The sequence below is a fragment of the Columba livia genome, chromosome 9, assembly GCF_036013475.1.
Source record: "Columba livia isolate bColLiv1 breed racing homer chromosome 9, bColLiv1.pat.W.v2, whole genome shotgun sequence".
Classification (NCBI taxonomy): domain Eukaryota; kingdom Metazoa; phylum Chordata; class Aves; order Columbiformes; family Columbidae; genus Columba; species Columba livia.
In genome coordinates, this window is record NC_088610.1 from 23,811,608 (window position 1) to 23,826,695 (window position 15,088).

General features: G+C 39.3%; 1 protein-coding gene across 1 annotated transcript in view; it reads left to right on the top strand.

Annotated features, from left to right (window-relative positions):
* FAM168B (family with sequence similarity 168 member B) overlaps positions 1-15,088 on the top strand; it is a 305,947-nt gene that overhangs the window by 80,609 nt on the left and 210,250 nt on the right. The window contains exon 3 of the mRNA XM_021297424.2: positions 12,843-13,025. The gene's annotated coding sequence lies outside the window, so the exon portion shown is untranslated. The remainder of the gene's footprint in view (positions 1-12,842; positions 13,026-15,088) is intronic.

The following is a 15,088-nucleotide window of genomic DNA, read 5'->3' on the forward strand; positions in this document are numbered from 1 at the left end:
TGTGTTATTAGTTATGTCATTAAGGTTTTACCAGTGTTCACTGTCTAAGATGCTCAGTATGTACGTCAAGGCTGGATACAGAACAAGGTCCAGTAGTGAAGAAAAATGGAACAAAGTATGTCTTAAACATACATTTGAAAAGAAATGCATTGCAATTTACAGAATTTTGAAATAGTGGTCACTGCAGCAAGGGGGATGAGTTGTTGGGCAAGGTGGGACTGACTCAATTGGAAGTTGTGCTTTGCATATTTTACAGTGTGAAGCCTTGTGAGGAGCTGATCAAAGTTGAAGTGTACATTAAGGCAGTATATTTTCTGGGGAGCATGTATGTATTATAGAAGATGTTAGCTTACAGAGAGCCAGCCATTTGGTAGCTGCTGTAATTTGCAGCTAGAAAGGAAAATTAAAACACATGTGGGTTCACTTTTTTGTCATTTGTCCTTTTTAATAATGTTATTTATACACGTTATATTAAACAGTCACCAAAGACAAGGTGAGTGACTAGATGTTAAATTAGTGGATTATTTTTTCTGTCCATAAAACCTGTTTAACCCTAAGCACCAAGTCCAAAAGATATTAAAGAACTACAACTCCTTCGTTCTGGGCAATATCACTTTGAAATAAAGTTAATCTAAGTCATGATGTGCATCTATAGGTTTTACAAGACCCTATAAATTTCAGGAAATTAACTTCCTCCTAATCACATGTTCAAGCTAGTCTTTTTGAACAGACATTTTATTTTTAGTTTAATCACTGCTGAATGTTGGAGGGGTTTTTTGTTGTGGGTTGTTTTTTTTTGGGGGGGGGGGGGGGGGGGGTTGGTTTTTTGGTGTGGTTTTTTTTTTTTGGTCCAGAGATCTCTCATGTTCAGTCTCTTGAAAGGGAGAAGAAAGTTGATTTTAGATTATTTATCATATTGGGATTTCTCTCAGTCACTTGTATCAAGAAATGCTCGCTGCTAATGAACAGACAGGCCTATATCACTGGATATCTATTTCATGCTATTAGCTGATTATTCAATTACTATGCATATCAAGGAATTTGTCGTGTTTTATTTTGCAAAACAGAGAGAGAAATGTTGAGGTAAGGTGAAACAAAAATAGTGCTATTGATTTAATTAATCATGGGCAACTTTTTCTCAGTTGAAGGTCTGGCTTAAAAACCATAATGCGATTATATAGGGTCACCCTGCAGATGTTTTCAGAAGGCCTCGGGTTATTCTCTTTATTGATACTTCTCCCTTGTGCACTGTCTGATGTTCCTGAGTTGAACCCTGACAGATGAAACAAATATCAACTCTGGATCAAAACAGTGGCATTGTGGAGTTGTCTCTGATGCTTTTGTAAACATGCTCAATTCTAATTTCCAGTAAGCATCAGATTTGCTACCTCCGTTGTTATCTACATCTTAAGTCAAGAGCACTTCAACTTCAACAGCAGTTGCTTTCTGCTGATTAATATTTACTTGCATGGTCTTGTTGGTTGGTACTTGAAACTCAGAAGGCACCAAAACAGAGCTCAGTTTCTGTAATCATAGACGATAACATACCATTCTGAAGTTATTGCAGCAGTTTTACAGAAAAAAAGATTAACACAATTTGCATAAACCAAGCAGTGACCTTACACATGCCTTTCTGACAGAGTTTTGTGAATTATAATAACATTATTAAAAAAGAGAATTGTGATCTCTTCCCTGCAGTATGACCTTCAGTCTCAGACTTGACTCAGTTTGTAAGAAACTTCTGTCAGTCTTTTTGAGAATGGAAAAAATAGTTTAAAGTGCAAAATTGGAATAGTAGAATTTGGCAGGAAACATGGACACTGGGATTGTTCAACACAAAGGGAAAGGTTTGCACAACTCACAGCCCTACGTGAGTTTCTTTTTTAGCAAGTACTTCTTTTATTCTGTTGATAGCAAAGCCAGTTCTCTTTTGTATGTCCACATGGAGTGGATTTGCTGAAAAACTTTCACAGATAAAATGTTCTTTACTTGCTATCAAATATAAATGAAAGCAGAAGTTTTGTGGCCTCATTGCTGGGACACATTACCCTCTTTCATCATTACATCCAGTTCTTTACTGAATTGAGATATGGGCTCTCTGTTTTCTGTCTGAATCTGAGACATTTTGTGTCAGATCCTCTCACTGCAAAATGAGTTTGACGTAGCATTTCATAGGGTCTGTCTTTGGTGGTGTTCCCCTCCATCTCACCACAAAATAAGCAGCTTTCCTTTTGGTGAAAATAGGGGTTTATGACCCCTTTGACTGAGTGTTGGATAATGAAATACTGGGATGTTTTAGTGACTAGCCATGTTCTGCTGCTACTTTTGTGTTATAAGGCAATACATTCAATGTAAGAAACTCATAATCAACTAAAACGACAGTGTCCTGGGCGTAAAGGAAGCATAAGCCGATGAGAATAAGTTCAGCAAAAGGCAGCATTCATTCATAGTTCATCTCTCTTTTTTTGCATCACTAAAGCTAACAAGGAGGATAACTGAAACCCACATACTGCTTCCTTTCCTCTTGTCCCCCAGAGTGTAGCTTGTGGGACTGGAAGAGTGAAAATTAAATTACCTTCTCATGCTTCAGATGAGTTGGATACCAAGGGATTCTTGAATAAAGTTCTAATCAACAGCCAGTTTTCTGTGTGGAGTCAAAGAGGACAAAAAAAACCCCGTGAATACAAGATAATTATGAAGCCAGTCTCTGGCACAACAATTACTGTAAAAGGGAAGTCAAAGAACAACCTGCTCCTGTGAGGCATTAAAAGATGGTGTTGTCAAGGTATACTGGCTCCTGACCTCATTTTCTCTGTGTGCTGTTAGGAGCAGGTGGCAGGGAATATGGCTTGTGTATGTCCTTTCAGTCCCAGAAACCTTGGAGGCTTATGTCACTGTTCATTTTACAACCAACATTCAGCCTTCCCTGTTATCTCTTCCCAAAATCTTTGTCCTTATTGACCTTGCTTTGTCCTTGCTTAAATAGATACCTGCCAGATGAAAGACCATGTGTATGTGTTTTTAATTGTATAATATAGTAAAGCTTTAAATGTTTAAATCTGGAGTGAGACTGAGACACGATCATCTTACACCCTTGCAAATTTTCTGCAACCTGTAATTACTTGGGTATAAGCCAAGTGCTTGAGGTATCTGAGTTCTTTGTAGTTGCAATTGACTTACTATCTCTAAGTGACCAACTGTTCCTTTAAAACTTTAGTTGAAAAAAATTGAGATTTTAGGATGAGTGGAAAATTGGACCCTAGGTACATTTTGTTTTACTGCTCCTAATTCTTGGCTTGAACCACGAGAAGGGATTGTCTAGCATGGCAGAATATGAAATAAAGTGTTATTAAAAGCTGTAGTGTATTTTAATTCAATTCTGCTGTAGCAGTACAAATTGCAGCCTTTAGAAAAATAAATGCAGGGAAGTAGGAGTACACAATTAATCTTACGAGTGACTTTAATGAAGCCGAGGGGACTTCCCACACATACGCAAATGGTGACTCCTACGTGTCCCGTGGCTTAGTAAACCTTAGCTGGATTTGCCTGGGTGTCTCACAAAAGGTTCTTCAGTACCTTCAAGTGGAGCTCCTTACCATTCTTGAGGTTCATGTCAGGCTTCTGAACTGCTCCATGCAACTGCTTTTGTAGATACAGTTGAAAGTGCAGTGGGCCCTTAGTTGTCTGGAGGGGCTGGAGCCATATCACTTCTGAATTATTGAAAGTTCACATTTCTGCAGTATGTTTGTTGCTTGTACAAATCTTCAGATATGCTGCTGAGGTGTCTCCCTGAAAATGAGTGCGTTGGCTTTAGACAAAGTGTGTGCACTAAACATGTAGAAATGAAAACCAGAAGCCCAATGGCAAAAGGAGCAGCAGAGGCAAACACTCAGTTGTCTGAGTCAGTGAGCAGAAAAGAGTAAGATTCTATTGTACTTGGGTTTTAACTGTTTGTATTCTTCAAGACTTTAATGCCCATCATAAAGAAACTCAACCGAAATACTCACCTAGAAGGCAGGCACAAATTGAATCATGTTTAACTGGATGAAGATGAAGGATCATATTGGAGTGTTTTGGACCATGTTATTAGAAGACGGTAGAACTGACAGTCTGGATAGGTTAAATGTATGTGAGGGTTTTCCAGACTCTGAAGTCACTGGACCTTTGCAAGCAGATCAGCGTAGTTCATCCAATAAGTAAGCAAGCTGGTCATTTTTCGTGTGGTTTCTCTCATTTTTCTCTCAGCATGCCTGTTAAAACATGGGTGAAATTAAATGGTTCTTTCTTGTGGTTGCTGCAGGAGGACAGTCCCCACCTAGCTGTGCCGAACCTTGGCAGATCCTTCTATGTGCTAAATAGCAGAGTACAGCAAAGGAAGGGGTTTAGAAACAAACAGTACAGGCCAAGACATAAATCTTCTTTTTACAAAAAGCAGCATGAAGTGAATGATGGATCTGGTGCATGTTAGGAAAAGGGTTGCGATATTAATAGTTTTGAAGCTGACCCACACTGGGACACCAATCAAAGTTAATGAGCTGAGTGTACATTAAAAGGACAATATAGAACACATCTGCTTTAATGGCATCTCTTCTCTGCTTTTGACTGCACCTTCAGGTAACGTAGGAATGATGAACGAGCCACTTAGATTAAAAACCTTGTGGATTATCATTAACTGAATTCAAATCAGAAAGATTAGCTTTGCTTATCATAGAAATGGACTCACAGCCCATATGACAACCCTTACCCAAGCATTTCCATTTACCAACAGAAGGGTTTTTTTAAATAAGTGTTTATTTAAACAGTATGTATTGTATCTCTTTTCTGGCTGCCAGTCTGAAAGACATTGATCAATGCATCTCTTTCGCTATACATTCGGTGGCTGAGATTTAAGCTTTTTCAAAGAAAGTAGAAAATAATAGAACCTAGTTGTTGATGTGAAAGCAAAGGAAAACAGTAAATGTTCTGGTGTTGGTTGTTTGTTTTGGTGTTTAGGTGTGTTGGATTTTTTTAGCTAGAATTGTGCAGCCATACGGGTGAGTAGTGTTACATGGAAAAAATTTCACAGAAGTGCTTCCAGGGACTGTATTTTGTGTCAGGACTGGGAATGTGAAGATATTGTCTCTTTCTTGCGTTTCTTTCATTTAATCCAAGAGAGACAGAAGTGGCTGGAAACTCTGCCATTATTCAGTTGTGTGATTCCCAAGCCTGGTGACTACTCATGTGGCGGAGCTCCTGCAATGTTGAGTGCTGAACAGATGTATGGTAAGAAAAGAGATCTACCTTTTGGAATTTATAGTATAAATGAATGCAACAGATGAATTACAGGAGAGGCTGCTTCAATCTTGTAGGTCATTTTATGTTGCTTGTGAGTTCTTGTTTGGTTTTGCTGCTCTTTCCATGCAAAAGTGAGTCAAGTTTAAAACAAAACAAAACAAAACACAACTGGTTTTCTTCTTTTCTCTCTGATTATATTTTTTGTCTGTTTTCTTTCTTAAACAACTGCTCAAAGATGTTTGAGTTCTTAATGCCTCAGGAAGTCCAGAAAGGACCCCCAAGTAGTCACTCCCAGTGTCTCTCAATTTAGAGTTTATTTCCTGAGGATTTGTTCCTGTACCTTTAAAGCCAAGAAAAACTTTGTGCAGAGGCTTCTGCCTGTGAATGTCATGTGAATTATGTAGCACAGTCTGAGAGCTTTTATTAAACTTGAGCCGGAGATCTGAAATTGGGAATTAATGGCTTTTTAGAGTTTGGATCGTTGTGTTTCTTCCTAAGGGCAAATGCTCTACAGCCAGATTCATCCTATGTCTTCTGCCTCTGGCAGTAGAACCATAGGCCATTCTGTGGGGAGATGACTGGAAAGAAGACCAATGTTACAAGGATCCCTGCCTGGGGGACAAGTAGCTGCACAGCTGATGCCCATTCCTGCCGGTTTTTCGGAGGCACATGTTTTAAAGAACAGCAGGACGTACTGCAGTGGCAAGCAAAGAGCCGTACCCAGGATCTGCTGATTCCGGAGAAATTGCTGAGGTGCCACTGAGCTGAACAAGACTTCACGGCATGTCGTGGCTGTTTAACATTTGTCCCTTTGGTTGAAATTAAGCAGGATCATGACATTTTTAGACATAACACTATAGTTCTTGTTGAAATTTTAACCTGCAGCTACTGGTAGCATATACAGTTAAAATAAATGAAAATTTATGTTCCTCTAACTAAAACTTTAATTTGCAGTCTGGGGTTTTCCAAAGCACCAAAAGCAGTATCTGCATTTTTAAGGGCTACCAAGACTTTGTCCAGCAAATAGAGGAAACTGTTAGTGTGTTCTGCTACAGAGTATTGTCTGGCCGAGTAAAAGGTTTGAATGGCAGCTCAGCCGCCTGCTTAATGGCCACCTGGTACTGCAACTCCTCTGGCCAAGGAGAGGCTGCACCGCTGCCCTGGGGCCAGTTCTCTTCAGAGGAAAGCTGCAGGGGTAGAAAGGCTCTACAGGTAAATTTGGAAACATGTTGTTAACTGATTTCTTCTTCCTGGAAAGGGGACTGTTGTGGGAGCGAGGAGTTTTGCTTTGCTTGCTCTGTATGGTGTCTACTGATACAAAGTGACCGTTTTTTATGTAGGTGAAAAGACTTATTACTTACTTATTTATTTATTTATTTATTACTGAGTTACTCTCGTGAAGTTGAGAACGCATGGAGCACCAAGCTTCCATCAGGTTTAACAAGTTACACAGACTTTTAGAGACTTTTATACTACATTGCGGATACAGAGTAGAGTGAGATGTGTGCCTCAGTCTATTTTTAATGCTATGGGAGATTTAAGGGAATTGTTCTTAGCATTTCCAGTATTGTAATATGAAAGCACAGGATGGTATTTAAACACAACTGTGTGTAGGCATAGCACCCTTTACTGCACACCATTAACTGAGGATTAAAGGAGATGTAAGACTTTGGCAGTAATGAGAGATTTCATAGAAGCCTTATGATTTTCCTGTTCATCTTGTCAGTAAAAAAGATTTGACAGGGCTCACTGGTGGTATCTGTTACCATGGAGACTGGGGCTCAAGTTATTTTTAGGGCACAGAGAAGTGGTGATTGTGGACCCTTATCAAACCTTTGTCCTTTAAAGCAAATATTGTGTATAGGCACAGTTAAAGACTTTAATTTGCAGAAGTGCCCATGCTGTAAGAAGCAGGAATGTTAAGAATCAGCCCAAAGGTCACTGGGAACTCAGTTCTTCCATCGATAGGGAAGCTAAGCAATAAAAAGTCACTCTTGATGAAGTGCCTTAGAAGGCTGTAATTACTGATGTCTGAGGAAAAGCAGTGCTTAACAAAATAAAACTTAAAAGAACTATTGCTCTGCAAATTATATTAAATAACACACATAATGGACTAAAAGCAACGGGGAGCCAGAATCATGTCTTAGTGTGGCCTACAGAATTGTTGTGCCTGATTTTAGTGTCTTGGGGCACTTCATAAAAATAAAGCTCCTTAGAGTGGATTTTTAGCATCAACTTCATACTAAGAGCATATGGCACAGTCTCCCCGTCTACTGTCCTCTTCAGCTGGAGTGTACCTGCTTATAGAAATGTGTTAGGTGTGTTACATGTGTCCCATTCATATATGGTGCGATTTTTGTTGTTAGAACTTACTGCAGACCACAGTAACCTTAATTTGAACCTGTTCTGTCTTGTGACAATATGAGGTTTTCTTCGTGACTTATAGCTGAAGAGATTAAGAATAACATTGATACTGTGCAACTTTCAACTCCACGTTTCTAAAATGATATGTTAAACTATCAGGTACACATAGTATTCTGTCCAGCTTGTTCAGTGCTTTTAGGTTATACCAGACATTTTCCTGCCCCAACACAGCACATAGTTTTAGGTTGGTTGAGAGAAATGTGCATGCATTATAATATAATTTCTTATTTCTTAGTTTTAAATCATCTCATCAAAAGTAACCAATGTGGAGTGTTACCATTTGCAAGTTGATAAAATGTAGCAGTGTTTTCTAATGAAACTGTAAATTAGGAAGAGTTTCTGAGGCTAATATTGAGTTGATTTTCAGTTAGCAATTGTGAGTACAGTTTTTGGAAATCTATGCAGGGAATGATCAAGAAGAACATCTGGTTTTGAAAATGGCAATTTAAATTTCAAAGAAACTATTTACATTTTAATAGCCCTATTCTCTAAAAGTTCCTGGGGTCTGATACTTCTGATTAGGAAAATGATCTCTGGACCCGCATTTTGTATTTGGTATTCATTATAGTAACAGCCCTAATGAAATTATCTTGTATTAGTGTGGGTGCGTGTAATGTGCAATTACAGAGGAATTCCATTGTCATTTAGCAGTGAATTGTCATAGCATTCCTTTGAAGTCTGGGATTTCACCAAAAAGTGTTGAGAATGGCATCTAAAATACTTCTCAAAGGATAAAACTTCTGTTAATCAGGAGAAGGTCTTATTTTGTTTTCAGCTTCTTTGCCAAAATATCTTGTTAAAAGGCCGACTGATGTAGGGGTAGATTTTCACGCGGCTTTATTCTATTTAAAAGCTTGGCTCCTCGGTCACTTGATATTTTTCAATACTCTCTTATGGTTGTCTGTCAATCAGTGCCACAATATTTTAAAACTCTTTCCAATATGCAAAGAGCTTAGTATTGTTGTTGGTCTTTTGGAAGGCTCAGAGTTACTGTGAGGTACATGTCTGTCTGTATGGAAAATGCATCCTGGTACTTCAACCCAGGGCTTAGTCGAGGACAGTTGACAACATTGTCGAATAATGTTGCCAGACACTTCCCTCATAAGCTCTTACTGTCCATGATCTCTGAGCATCAAGAGACTGAAATTTTCAGTGGAAAGTATTTGCTAAAGAGTGATGGTTTGATTGGTTGGGAGGAAGAGGGGGTTGTGGCACAGAGCCAGAAAAGCTTCACTATTGCCAAGAATGAAGCTGGGACAGGACAGGTTCACCTCTGCTGAAATTCTGGTGGCTTTTCCTTTGAAGAGGCCTAATGCCCTGACTCTGAGGCAGGAAATTGAAATCTGTTAGAGATTAACCATTGGGTCAGGGATGTGCCTTTTGATTTCCTCCTGAAATTGAAATTAAGCCTGTCCATTTGGGGATTTTTTTTTTAATCTGCGTTGTGCCAATTGGGTAATGGCTTTTTTTCTTAGCCTCTGTCTATCCTTCCTTCCAAAATCGCTGCACAAACAGGGAAATACAGAGAGCATGATCAGCTGTGACTTTCTTCTGATCTTTCCTCCACACTAAATTTGTATAATTCCCATGAAGGACTCCCTCCTGCTACCTTGCAAAGATAATCCTGGCTTCTCTTTTCTAACACGATACTCCTCCTCTTTCTCATCTAATTCATATATTTGGCATTCTCGTGGGCTTAACATTTGGCACCCTTTTCTTCAGAAAATTTTAAACAGTGCTCATCAAGAGTTTTGTATATCATGACAAGTTTGTAGCTTAACCAGTAGTTTTCAAACATGCTTAAGGAATGCGGGGGTTCTCATGTCGGATGACAAACCTTCAGGAGGTTTTCAAAGTGTCGGGCTAGATTATTAGGAAACACCAATGTGTAAAGACAAATTACATGCTGAAATGAAGGCTGGAACAGAGATCTGTGAAGCCTCTTTCTGAAGTTCAGTCGGTTAAAGAATTTATATATGCTTGGAGTTCAAATTCAGATTGCCAGCTTAGGCTGTGGTGGGCAGTTGTTTATCACAACATCACCTAAAGTTTCGTCGACAGATCACCACAGTCGCTGTTTTTTATTTAAGAAATGTATGCCTGGAGCATCTGATGCGAAGTGTATTGGAACAGATATGTGCAGTGTATCTGTCTGTACTAAGACATGCTGTCAATCTAATCACTTTCAGAAGCCCTAAAAAAACCCGTTGTAGTTTTAGAGAAGCATTGATGTTTGTGAGGTGCTCAAATACTACATTTATGGGAACAAAATGCATAAGCAACTAGGTAGATATAGCCACTATTTTATAAAGGCAGAGAATCACAACAAATTACAATAAATAATACTATTTTTTATTTAGGTCTTCCTATTTATTCACTAGCCTGAGAAACTTCAATATTGGGGTTTTTTTTCTTTGTTGTGCAGTTATAGGCACGTTTCCACCCTATGGGGAAAGAACAGAAGCCAAAATGTCCCCTGTAAAACTTACTTAAAGCTAATAAAGGAACTTCCAACTTCAATGAACTTTGAATCCCACCCTGGGAGATTTTATGGGTTACCCAAAGCCACTTACGCAGTCTATGTGGGAGCCAGAGGGAAATCTGGTCCTAATACACCTTAGTTCAACACCATTTCCTCAACCACTCTTAACATTGTAATGACCTAAATCTGGTGGGAGAGGTGCAAGCTAACTTAAGAGCACTTCCACTGCCAGGACTGGAGTCACTGCAGATGTCATGCAAGTGTGACAGATGACCAAATCCTGCTGGGCACATCCATGGGGTGCAGTGGGGCTGGATGTCCAAATCCCTGAGCTCATGTTGGTCCATCTGATGTAGCACATCTCAGCTGAGGGCTGGGGTTGCGGAGTTGGACACAAACTGTTGGCCTTGCTGACAGAGCTTCCCAGGGAGGTGCCGGCTGTGGGATGCAGGCCAGGGCAAGAGGAAGGGCTGGCAAATTGTGTGTAACCCTCGCTTCTGTGAAGGATGAGGAAGACTGAATGGCAGCTGTGCTTGGAGGGAGATGACGCTGATGGAAGATGTTGGAAATGCTGCTACTCACAATCCCTGGTGAACTGACAATGCTTGACCCTGGTTTCATTTCTACCGCTTTAATGGAATTACTCTTATAATCTACAGGAAATGAGGAAGTTAGAGCCTCAGGTCCAAGGCACGTGGCAAATGCAAATCCTGTAAAACAACATTTTTAGTACCTATATTCAACTTACGTAATTTTGAACCAATAAATAATTTTTGTCCCTGAAGTGCTGGGTGTACCGGTAATAAGTTGTGGTTGTCTCATTACTGCAGTGAATAGCACCATCTAGGGATCAGGATGGTTTTCAAGTCATCTTTTTAAATTGTACATGGCAAGAATGGCTTGAATGTCAGATGTACAATGCATGTATGTTGTCCGTATAGCCATACTTTTTAATATTTATGCTATTCCAGGTGCACATATATTTTCCTCAGGTTTTATATATATATGCATAATATTTCACACATAGTATTTCCCTCAGTTTTTACGTAAATTTTATATTTTGAGTGCTCACCAGCAGTACAAAGCTTACACGAACCATATACCAATATTAACAAACACAAAGCTTGCACAGATATGCTTCATATTAACAGAATTCTTTGGCACTAGGATTATCAGATGGTGTTAATGCCACAACTAATCTCCTGTACTGTAACAGCATTTTCCAAATATTTGTGCCAAAAATGTAGCAATTTACTGTGTTGAGCATTGCACTGTAGAGAAAATTGGAATTAGTGCTTGTGCTGCTTTAAAATCTCTGTCTTGGCTGCGCAAAATGGGGAAGATAAAGATAACAGTACTAATTTTTATCATAGTGAAGCTGAGTGACTTTGGGAGAGGTCAGAGCTCCTGTTTCAAGAAAAACTTGAATGTATGATAAAGCCATTTCTGTCCTGGCAGAGAGTGTCTTGGCCAGAGCTGGGATTATAATCTTCTTGATTAAAACATTTTTGGATTTCTTGATTCAGACCAATAGTTTGAAAGTTGCCTGTTGCTTAATAGATCGCTAAATAAATAAATAAATTTGGAGACAAAAGCCAATCAAGTAAATGCTAAAGTTTAACTGTGTTTGTGAAGTTATATTCACTAATGCAAATTGTATGCAGTCTTTAGTATACTTATGTAAACAGTGTTCATATACCATGTTCTTATTATGGCTGCATCTGAAACTTAATGCAGTTCAAATTGCTGATTGTCTGGGTTCTTTTTTTGGGGGCGCGGGGAGAAATGATGGCTATCACACTTGAATATGATGCCTTTGGTTATTTTCTCTGCGAGTCCTGCTCTTGAAGAAATAACACTGGGTTATTTTTCTGTAAAATTCTCCCTGGCCATGACAGTGTTCTGTTTAAATCAGGGTACAACCCAAGCTGAGTTAAAATGCTGAATGAAATTTTTCCTTTTCCTTTTTTCTCCCTTTTATTTCAAATAATTCTGATGCAAAAAAAATCTACCATTAAATGTGGACAATCAGTTTTATGGTTTTACATTACTATTAAGATACTAGTTTACCACTCCAGTAGTACCATAGTATGTGCTTGCTTTTGTGTTTCTACATTTTTGCATAACCCGTAGGAATCACGGATACAGTAAAAATAGTGGCTTCCTTTGCAAATAACAAGAGTTTTTCTTGCAGACTTGACTTGATTGATTGAATATTATTGGTGTTGTTTAATTTTTTTTACATCTGCCATGTGTTAGACACTGACTGTTCAAGAAGCATGTTCCAATCCTAACAATACTCTTAAGTACAGTGCCAGAACTGTCATGACTTCACTCCTCATTGTAGTTGCCTATAATTTCCCTGTGTTGCAGAACCATGGAGCTGGAAGAAATCTTTTCCATTCTTCTGAAAGATGCTCGTGTTCAAATAACCTCTACCTGATACTGGGAGATTAGGGACAGAGAAGCAGGAGTGTTTGCCTGAATGCAGGGACTCCATTTGTAAATTCCTCTTTAAAAACCTCCACGATTGGAAACTGTACAGCCCTTTCAATCACTCTATTAAAGAAACTACACATTAATTTTGGAAGAGCTGCCACTGGTTCATGCTAAACTTAAAAGCAAAGCTGTTTCTAAATACTATGTTTCTTCATTTTCCTAGGTAATAACCAGAATCTGACCCTGGTCCTGCAGTGAGTTCCCCCATGACAGAGCTGCACAGTTCCAGGATTTCCAAGGACGCAGTTGTTCTAATAAAAGGAATTGATCCTGCTTCATTTCAGTGGAGCTCAGCAGCTTAACTGTTCCCACTCTCTGCCATCTGAATGGTGACTACTGTCTTCAGGTGAGTTAATGTTCACCAGATTGCTAAAACAAGCCTGTCGAATCTTGCTATCTAATCTTGTCTAATAAGCACTGTCTAGTCTTGGAAAACAGACACAGCCTAAATTTATACGTGTGTGAGGGCAATGTTGCCTCCTGGAGTCATTGGCCTCTTACTCACTCATTCTGAGAATTGCTGAGGAACAAAAAACATAACAAAACCAAACCAAAAAGAAAAAAACAAGCACCAACCTTCCTTGGATTTTTTATGAGTGTATATACTTCCAGTTGATGATGATGTACTGTGCCATAGAGGAACAGTTCCTCTGGAATCCCACCATTTCATAGCAGAATGGCATGACCCTCTTAGGAGAGCTTCCCTTCTCTCCTTCAGAGCTAAGCAGGGAACAGATTTCCCCCACTCCCCTTTCTGGATTGAATTGGGTCCCCAAATGTGTGTCAGTGATGCCCTGCAGGTCAGTCTGGGGGTGTGCTCTCTGCTCTTGGCTGTCTGTCAGGTTTGGTTTGGTATTGTGAGATTAGAGAAGCTGAGGCATTTGTTTGAATACAAGAACTAGAATGCTTGGTTCCTTTTACAATGTTTTAGAGGGTTGGACACAGTAGAGTAGTGCAAAGGTCTCATCGGAAATGTGGAACACTGTCTGTTTTAGGAGAGGCTCTTATAGACAGAGACAGCTGAAGAAGCATGGGGATGAAGTTAGGACAGAGGTCTCCATTGTCACGAGTGCTGTGGAGAACGTGAATGGGGCGATTATGTTTCTTACAGTATATAAATCAGAAAGTGCCTCTGATGCAATAATATGAGCATGTTTGAAAGAGACCAAGAGGAGATATTTTTTCATACATTGCATAGTAGTAGTTGTGGAATGTTGCCAGAGGCTACAGACAGGAAATGGATTTAGAAAAATAACTGACAAGTTCAGGGATGAGGGTTTACCTCAGTGACAAGAAGCCTGAGGGTCTAGATACAGCTTCTAGAAATCCCTCAGCTGCTGATTCCTGGAGTACATAGAAGAGAAATAAACATCCTATAAGGATTTTTCCTTAAGGAAAAAGTAAAAAGTTGCTATTAGTCACTGAAAAGTAAAGTTTGTAAGGTCAGATAGATCCATAGTCATACCCCGAATATCTGTTCTTGTGTTTACTGCATGCTTTGTAATCCGGCAGTGGGCTCATAGTAGGACAAAGCTTAACTAGCCACATTTATTTCTGTGTGTTTTGAATTCCTAGTAGTATTACTGAAGATAAAGACTGCACGCTAACTTAGGTTATCCTATTAAACACAATTACCATGGTTTCAAAGGTAGTTTGTGATATTTGTTACTTTATATTGCTGCTTCACTTAAAAGCCACCTGACCATTGGAGAATGGGCAGCAGTATCCTGTCCAGTGTGGCTGCCAGGCTCTTGTTCTGCATTGTTGTGCTTTGGAAGGAATTATTGTACCTTTCCATGCTGGTGTAATGGCTTGGAGCATAGTAGCCGTGTCCCATTCATGTCACAGGCCTGGTTACTCCTGAAGCAGACACAAGAGAAATTCCAAGGTTGCTTGCAAAAATATTACTTTTTCATTGCTTGCACAAGCTCTTTTCTCTATTTCTTATGAGCTTCCTCACCAAAAAAACATGGCTAACAAAAAGTGATTGTAGTCCTGCTGTCCCTCACTGGCTTGCTAAAGGGGGCTGCCATGAAGCAGATAAGTCCTCTCAGTTAAAATCATGGATCCCTAGGATGATCTTTGTGCAGAGTGGAAGAGGGAGTTAGACCCCTCCTTAGCAGTGGAACATAAAAAACATGATTTAGCCCTAATCAGGACAGTTTCTTTAGTGTGGCAAACTCGTATCAGGAACTGTAACTCTGATTTAGCTGTTAAAAGTAGAAATAAAGGATTGGTCTCAAAAATTGGTCTAGACCTACTATGGTAATAGTCAGAAATTTCTGATTTTTTTGTGGCTCAAGATCGAGCTTGATCATTAACTGATTCTTTTAGCCTATGAGTATTCAACAGCTGGCTATGAAATCCCTTTCCATCTTAACATGCTTCTATAGAAAAGATGTAAACAGC